Consider the following 9,720-nt stretch of genomic DNA (forward strand, 5'->3'; position numbering starts at 1 on the left):
CAGACTTATGTTTCATTAAGTAGATATACCCATATCTGTTCAAATCATCTGTGAAGGTGAGAAAATAACGATATCTGTCGCGAGCCTCAATGTTCATTGGACCACATACACCAGTATGTATGATTTCCATTAACTTTGTTGCTCGCTCCATTGTTTCGGAGAACGGAGTTTTAGTCATCTTTCCAATGAGGCATGGTTTGCAAGTACCAAGTGATTCCAGAAGTCCATCAGAATGGAATTTCTTCATGCGCTTTACACCAATATGACCCAAACGACAGTGCCACAAATAAGTTGCACTATCATTATCAACTCTATATCTTTTGGCTTCAATACTATGAACATGTGTATCACTACTATCAAGATTTAGTAAAAATAGACCACTCATCAAGGGTGCATGACCATAAAAGATATTACTCATATAAATAGAACAATCATTATTCTTTGATTTAAATGAATAACCGTCTCCCATCAAACAAGATCCAGATATAATGTTCATGCTCAACGCTGGCACCAAATAACAATTATTTAGGTCTAAAACTAATCCCGAAGGTAGATGTAGAGGTAGTGTGCCGACGATGATCACATCAACTTTGGAACCATTTCCCACGCGCATCGTCACCTCATCCTTAGCCAATCTTTGCTTAATCTGTAGCTCCTGTTTCTAGTTGCAAATGTTAGCAACTGAACTAGTATCAAATACCCGGGCACTACTGTGAGCATTAGTAAGGTACACATCAATAACATGTATATCAAATATACCTTTCACTTTGCCATCCTTTTTCTCCGCCAAATACTTGGGGCAGTTTCGCTTCTAGTGACCAGCCCCTTTGCAGTAGAAGCACTCAGTCTCAGGCTTAGGTCCAGACTTGGGTTTCTTCACTTGAGCAGCAACTGGCTTGCTATTCTTCTTGAAGTTCCCCTTGTTATCCTTACCTTTTTTCTTGAAACTGGTGGTCTTGTTGACCATCAACACTTGATGCTCCTTCTTGATTTCTACCTCCGCAGCCTTTAGCATTGCGAAGAGCTCAGGAATCGTCTTATCCATCCCTTGCATATTATAGTTCATCACGAAGCTCTTGTAGCTTGGTGGCAGTGATTGAAGAACTCTGTCAATGACACTATCATCAGGAAGATTAACTCCCAGTTGAGTCAAGTGGTTGTGGTACCCAGACATTCTGAGTATATGTTCACTGACAAAACTATTCTCCTCCATCTTGCAGTTGTAGAACTTATTGGAGACTTCATATCTCTCAATCCGGGCATTTTCTTGAAATATTAACTTCAACTCCTGGAACATCTCATATGCTCCATGACGTTCAAAACATCGTTGAAGTCCCAGTTCTAAACCGTAAAGCATGACACACTGAACTATCGAGTAGTCAAGTTTTGCTCTGCCAGGTGTTCACAACATCTGGCGTTTCTCCTGCAGCGGGTTTGTCACCTAGCGGTGCTTCCAGGACGTAATTCTTCTATGCAGCAATGAGGATAATCCTCAAGTTACGGACCCAGTCCATGTAGTTGCTACCATCATCTTTCAACTTAGCTTTCTCTAGGAACGCATTAAAATTCAACGGAACAACCGTGCGGGCCCTCTATCTACAACAGCATAGACATGCAAAATACTATCAGGTACTAAGTTCATGATGAATTAAAGTTCGATTAATCAAATTACTTAAGAACTCCCACTTAGGTAGACATCTCTCTAATCATCTAAGTGATCACGTGATCCATATCAACTAAACCATGTCTGATCATCACGTGAGATGGAGTAGTTTTCAATAGTGAACATCACTATGTTGATCATATCTACTATATGATTCACGTTCGACCTTTCGGTCTCAGTGTTCCGAGGCCATATATGCATATGCTAGGCTCGTCAAGTTTAACCCGAGTATTCTGAGTGTGCAAAACTGGCTTGCACCCGTTGTATGTGAATGTAGAGCTTATCACACCCGGTCATCACGTGGTGTCTCGGCACAACGAACTGTAGCAACAGTGCATACTCAGGGAGAATACTTATACCTTGAAATATAGTGAGATATCATCTTATAATGCTACCGCCGAACTAAGCAAAATAAGATGCATAAAGGATAAATATCACATGCAATCAATATAAGTGATATGATATGGCCATCATCATCTTGTGCCTTTGATCTCCATCTCCAAAGCACCGTCATGATCACCATCATCACCGGCTTGACACCTTGATCTCCATCGAAGCATCGTTGTCGTCTCGCCAACTATTGCTTCTACGACTATTGCTACCGCCTAGTGATAAAGTAAAGCAATTATATAGTGATTGCATTTCATACAATAAAGTGTCAACCATATGGCTCCTGCCAGTTGCCGATAACTGTGTTACAAAACATGATCATCTCATACAATAAAATTTAGCATCATGTCTTGACCATATCACATCACAACCTGCCCTGCAAAAACAAGTTAGACGTCCTCTACTTTGTTGTTCAAGTTTTACGTGGCTGCTATGGGCTGAGCAGGAACTGTTCTTACCTATGCATCAAAAACCACAACGCGATATAGTGATTGCTTTTTTATCTTCAGAAAGAACATTGTTCATTGAATCCGATTCAACTAAAGTTGGAGAAACTAACACCCACCAGCCACCTGTGTGCGAAGCACGTCGGTAGAACCAGTCTCGCATAAGCGTACGCGTAATGTCGGTCTGGGCCGCTTCATCCAACAATACCGCTGAATCAAGAATAAACTAGTGACGACAAGCAATATGTATATACCCACGCCCACAACTCATTTGTGTTCTACTCATGCATATAACATCTACGCATAAACCTGGCTCGGATGCCACTGTTGGGGAACGCAGTAATTTCAAAAAAAAATCTACGCACACGCAAGATCATGGTGATGCATAGCAACGAGAGGGAAGAGTGTTGTCTACGTACCCTTATAGATCATAAGCGGAAGCGTTATGACAACGCGGTTGATGTAGTCGTACGTCTTCTCGATCGACCGATCCTAGTACCGAAACTACGGCACCTCCACGATCTGCACATGTTCGGCTCGATGACGTCCCATGAACTCACGATCCAGCAGAGTGTCGGGGAAGAGCTTCGTCAGCACGACGGCGTGATGACGGTGATGATGATGCTACTGTAATAGGGCTTCGCCTAAGCATCGCTACGATATGACCGAGGTGGATTGTGGTGGAGGGGGGCACCGCACACAACTGGAAACAATCAACTTGTATGTCCTAGGATGCCCCTTGCCCCCGTATATAAAGTAGGAAGAGGGGAGGCCGGACGGCCCTGGTGGCGTGCCAAGGGAGGAGGAATCCTCCTCCTAGTAGGAGTAGGATTCCTCCTTTCCTAGTCCTACTAGGAGGAGAAGGGGAAGGAAGGAAGGGAGAGGAAGAGGAGAAGGAAAGGGGGGCGCGTCCCCCTCCCTAGTCCAGTTCGAACTCCCTGTAGGGAGGGGGCGCGGCTGCCCCTTGTGGGCTGCCTCCCCTCTTCCCTATGGCCCATGAAGGCCCAACTTTCCCCGGGGGGGGGGGGGGTTCCAGTAACCCTCCGGCACTTCGGTTTTCTCCGAAATCACCCGGAACACTTCCGGTGTCCGAATATAGCTGTCCAATATATCAATCTTTATGTCTCGACCATTTCGAGACTCCTTATCATGTCTGTGATCATATCTGGGACTCCAAACTACCTTTGGTACATCAAAACACATAAACTCATAATACCGATCGTCACCGAACGTTAAGCGTGCAGACCCTACGGGTTTGAGAACTATGTAGACATGACCGAGACACGTCTCCGGTCAATAACCAATAGCGGAACCTGGATGTTCATATTGGCTCCCACATATTCTACGAAGATCTGTATCGGTCAAACCGCATAATGATATACGTTGTTCCCTTTGTCATCGGTATGTTACTTGCCCGAGATTCGATCGTCAGTATATCAATACCTAGTTCAATCTCATTACTGGCAAGTCTCTTTACTCATTCCGTAATGCATCATCCCGCAACTAACTCATTAGTCACATTGCTTGCAAGGCTTATAGTGATGTGCATTACCAAGAGGGCCCAGAGATACCTCTCTGATACTCGGAGTGACAAATCCTTATCTCGATCTATGCCAACTCAACAAACACCATCGGAGACACCTATAGAGCATCTTTATAGTTACCCAGTTACGTTGTGACGTTTGATAGCACACTAAGTGTTCCTCCGGTATTCAGGAGTTGCATGATCTCATAGTCATAGGAACATGTATAAGTTATGGAGAAAGCAATAGCAACAAACTAAATGATCATCATGCTAAGCTAGCGGATGGGTCAAGTCAATCACATCATTCTCTAATGATGTGATCCCGTTAATCAAGTGACAACTCATGTCTATGGTTAGGAAACATAACCATCATTGATTCAACGAGCTAGTCAAGTAGAGGCAAACTAGTGACACTCTGTTTGTCTATGTATTCACACATGTACTAAGTTTCCGGTTAATACAATTATAGCATGAATAATAAACATTTATCATGATATAAGGAAATATAAATAACAACTTTATTGCCTCTAGGGCATATTTCCTTCACTCACATCCAACAGAGTACAAAAAAGACATTCTTATCTAGAAAGTAAATCTAGATCTAGCTTTTCGGAGCTCTTGCGAGCGAGGGTTTCATCGCAAACCTTCCATCACAGGTCTACAACTAAGTGGTTTTTCTTTCTTGGCCTCCTTTGAATTAGTGTCATCCTGTCTCATCAGGTCCCACCTCAATCACCCTAACCATTGCCACCACTTGCTGGTGGTAGTGGGAAGAAGAGAAAAAACCTAAGGAGGAAGTATGAGGGCATGGATGTCACACATAAACTGGTGGATGTTGAGGAGGAAAGGATCTGAAATAGAACACCTTGTTCCACCCCCTGCTGAGCGGTCCAATGAAAGAAGGATCACCAAGCAACATTGTTAGTTGTTTGAGGTGTTTGGTGGTATTGAGTTTTCTTTCACTAGGTTAATGCAATTTTTTTCTAGGTTCTCTTATGCATCTTCAATTGATTTGAATGTGGAGGTTGGTGTGATTTATGACATTCTTAAAATATTTATAGTTACATTTCTTCAACTTCCATGTTACCCCTTGTGCATCTCTGTAACAAACTCAAAATTTGGAATATATCCAGGTGGGATGCCTCCCATCCCCACCAACATGCAATTTTTATCTTGTGTGTTATTGATTAGGTTGTTGCCATCTTTTCAAGACACCTACTTCAACATATATGGGTGGAACAACCTAGCTAATCTAATGACTGCAATCAAAGGCACTCACGGGATATCAAGGGCGAAACAGTCAAAATAAATGAGGGTTTGGCATGTTTACAGTTTCAGCGACCACTTCCATTCATGAACAACTAGCAAACTGACCGTCACAAATGTGAATCCAATGTTTGTAGTGCATGGGTATCATCGTTATATCACACGTACAAAAACTACAAATGTTAAGTAAGAAATTTTATTTGCATATGTCTAATGTGCCTAGTCCATATTATCTATCTATATTGAAATTATAAGGTATATAATCTTAATTTAATCCGGGGATCAATAGTGTATTCATGTTGTTTATAGACTACAATACTATGAAGGAACCAATATATTTTGTATTATTTCCATACACCAGTCTGATTTAATCTAATTAGTTGATTGCACATAACTGAAATCATATTTTTTGAAAAGGAGATGGACCTATGGCCTCGACCCCAACCGATACACACATCCATCTATGACACCTAGTTTAGTTAGAAGTACATACCAAATAAAATAATAGTCACTCCCACAAGTTGGTTGCATTCACAAATTTATATTGCGAAATTGTATCACGTGTGTTTTCCTTTATCTACACTAAGTTGTGGTTAAATTTAATTAGGCTTTGATTATCCTTAGCAGATGGCTACAATAAACTTCTTGCTTCACAACAACTTTTGTAAGTGGTCAACATATTCGTAATTAGGGATGGTTATGTAAAATATCTATAACATCTTGCACAAAGAAAGCATTTATAGTATTAAGCCAAAAAAGTGCAAACATGTCATCGAATAGCACATCAAGCCTTCGAAAATTATACTCACCTCGGTGTCTCCACAATGTGCCGTAAAAATATTTGATTTTCTTAACACCGTTAGTTTCATAAGAAATAGCTTGTCTATAGCCCTTTTGTAGTTTCTTTGATAGGTTCAGTACCAGTCCATCCAGTAGACATTTGTTTCGAGCAAAGTCCAATTAATTAAATTTTGAGTATATATTCATTTCCTTTATTTTAGTATCAAGAGTTGACAAATTTAACCTTTCTTTTCCATATAATTATTTAGGATAGAAAACTATACCTTTTGAATTAATAGTTTGGAGTACTCACATGGACCTTCCCAACATAAATATCAAGTAATACATAAAAATAACCTATCATAGCTGAACATAAGGCTAGAACTTACTGTGACACTAATACAACTCTCCCCTACAACGTTTGACCGAACAGACCGGTCCAATGGATGCTGTGTGTGAACGGTTTTCAGAAATTTCCATATAAGTATGGTGGTTATTAGTTTCGGTAAACTATCATCGAGTTTTTTCCTTTGTTTTTTCAACTAGTTTATCAGCTTTGATTTTCACTTTTTTCTTTTAAATTTTTGTTCCTTTTTCTAAACTTTTCTTCTTATGTTTCCTTTCTGCAATACACGGTGACATTTTTACAAATACACGTCAAATTTTTATTGATACATGTAAACTATTTTTCAGATCCGCAACAAATTACTTTCAAGTTCATGTTGAACACTTCTCCGAACACACGTTGGAAATTTATCAAATACTTGTTAAACATTTTATAAATACACAATGAACATTATTTCTTTGATAGTTTCGGTACTAGTCCATCCAACAAACATTTGTTTCGAGCAAAGACCAACCAATTAAATCTTGAGTATATATTCATTTACCTCATTTTAGTATCATGAATTGACAAATTTAACCTTTCTTTTCCATATAATTATTCAGAATGTAAGTCTATAGCTTTTGAATTGATAGTTTGGAGTACTCATATGGACCTTCCCAACTTAATTAAATATCAAGTAAGACATCATAATAACCTACCATAGGGGAAGAAAATTCTAGAATTTACTGTGTGGCCAATACAACTCTCCCCTACAACGTTTGCCCGAACTGGCCGGATCTACCGATGTTGTGTGTGAATTGTTTTCAGAAGTTTCCATATATGTATGGTGGGTATTAGTTTCGGGAATGTTTCATCGAGTTTTTTCCTTTGTTTTTTCAACTAGTTTATCGGTTTTCATTTTTAGATTTCCCTTTCAATTTTTTGTTTTGTTTTTTCTAGCCTTTGCTTCTTATTTTTGGTTTCAGCAATACACGGTGACATATTTACAAGTACACATCAACTTTTTCTGATCACGGTAAAATATTTTTAAGATCCACCACAATTTCTTTCAAGTTCCCGTTGAACACTTTTATGAACACATGTTGGACATTTGTCAAATGCACATTAAACATTTTATAAATACACAATGAACATTATTAAACACACGTTGAACATTTTTCAAAAATGTCATGAACATATATTTGAACATTTGAAACATTGTCAAATGGCATAAACATTTTTTAGTGGTACAAAACATCTTTTTAAAAATGCACAAACAATTCTTTACATTTGATGAACATTTTCTAAAAAATTTATGCGCAAAATTTTAAATGTGTGAACATTTACAAATGTCATGCATATTTTAAACATGTGAAACGTTATTGAAGTGTCATGAACATTTTTCTTGGTTGGTATGAAACGATTGTGCAAATATATTTTTTACATTTCATGAACATTTTCTTCAAAATGTCATAAGCATATTTTTAAATGCTAGATTTTTTTATTGTTTTGAACATTCGTTTGAATGATTTGAACATTTTTTACAAACTACGTGAAAAAATATTTACATTTTCTTGATTTTTTTCTCTAAAAATGACATGAATATATTTTAAAATGTATGGAAATGTTTAAATGTCACGATTTAAAAAAATCACACCCATTTTCAAAAACCGCATGAAAAAACTTAACATTCTGCAAATAATTTTGGACCTATGGTACAACAAAATATGATTTATATGCTATAAAATTATAATGAAGGAGGATTGCCACCATATGTTTTTGTGATATATAGTTTATATTGTAGTAGTTAAATTTATAATTTTGACCAAGAATATGAGGAGGCCCAATAAATCCAGACAGAGGAAGTAACTAAAGAGATTAGGACATGTTGATTGAGAATGACACGTCTATTTTTCCCGTTAAATGATGGCGCACTTCAGGAATGCTATTGATGACATCGATAATTTTATTGAATTGGGAAGTTCATGAAAAGGAAAGGAGTTCCAAACATTGTTTATGAAGCATGCTCCCTTAGACACTTAGGCGATAAGGCGCCCTGTCAACACCTTACAAATATGCCATTTTCAGCGCTTAGGCATCAGTGCGAATGGTGCTTACCTTAGCTTGCCTTATTGCTTATAAACGGTGGTTCGAAAAGCAATGTGTAGCTTGCTCCATCTTTTTTGCAAACACGCTGCAAGCAAAGTGATAGCCCCAGACCCCCACAAGTGATATCTTGTTTGGAAAGTACACTTAGATCTACCTTTTTGGAGCTCTAGCGAGCGAGGGTTTCATCGCAAACCACCCACCATATATCTACAACCATGCGGGTTTCCTTTCTCGTCCTCCTTCCTATTAATGTCATCATGTCTCATCAGATCCCACCTCAATCACACAAACATCGCCATCACTTGCTGGTGGCATTGGAAAGAATAAAAAAAACCCGAGGAGGAAGCAGGAGGGCATGGATGTCACATATAAACCGGGGGTTGTTGAGGAGGAAAATGGTCCGAAACAGAACACCTTGTTCCTTCCCTATCTGAGTGGCCCATGAAACAAAGGATCATCGAGCAACATTGTTGGTTGTTTGAGTGTTTGGTGGTATCGAGTTCTTTCACTAAGTTGATGTAATTTTTTTCTAGTTTCTCTTATGCATCTTGAATTGATTTAAATGTGGAGGTTAGTCTTATTTGAGTGCATGCTAAAAATATTTGAATGTGTATCCTTGTAACAAACTCAAAATTTAAAATATATCCAGGTGAGGGTGCCTGCACTTCCCGCTGATATGCATTTTTTTATTTTGTGTGTTATTGATTAGGTTGTTGTCATATTTTCATGACACCTATTAAAACATAGATGGTGGAACGACCTAGCTAATCTGATCAGTGCAAATCAAAGGCATCCGCGGGATATCCAAGGAGAAACTGTCAAAGTAGGGTTTGGCATGTTTACAATTTCAGCGAGCACTTCCATTTGGGAACAACTAGCAAATTGGCCGTCGCAAATGTGAATGCACCATCTTTAGTGCGCAAACATCAAATTTATATCACCTGTAAAGTACTACAAATGGTAAATATAATATAAATATTTATTTGTATATGTGCAATGTGCCTAGCCCATATTATGTATATTGATATTATAAGGTATATAATCTTAATTTAATCGGGGGATCAGTAGTGTATTCATGTTATTTTAAAGACTACAATATTGTGAAACGACCTAGATATTTTGTAGTATTTCCATACAACAGTCAAATTTAATCTCATTAATTGGTTACACATAATTGAACTCCAACACATACTTCTGTTAAGGACCCCTGGCCTTG

This window comes from Triticum dicoccoides, chromosome 7A (genome assembly GCF_002162155.2).
Source record: "Triticum dicoccoides isolate Atlit2015 ecotype Zavitan chromosome 7A, WEW_v2.0, whole genome shotgun sequence".
Taxonomy (NCBI): Eukaryota; Viridiplantae; Streptophyta; class Magnoliopsida; order Poales; family Poaceae; genus Triticum; species Triticum dicoccoides.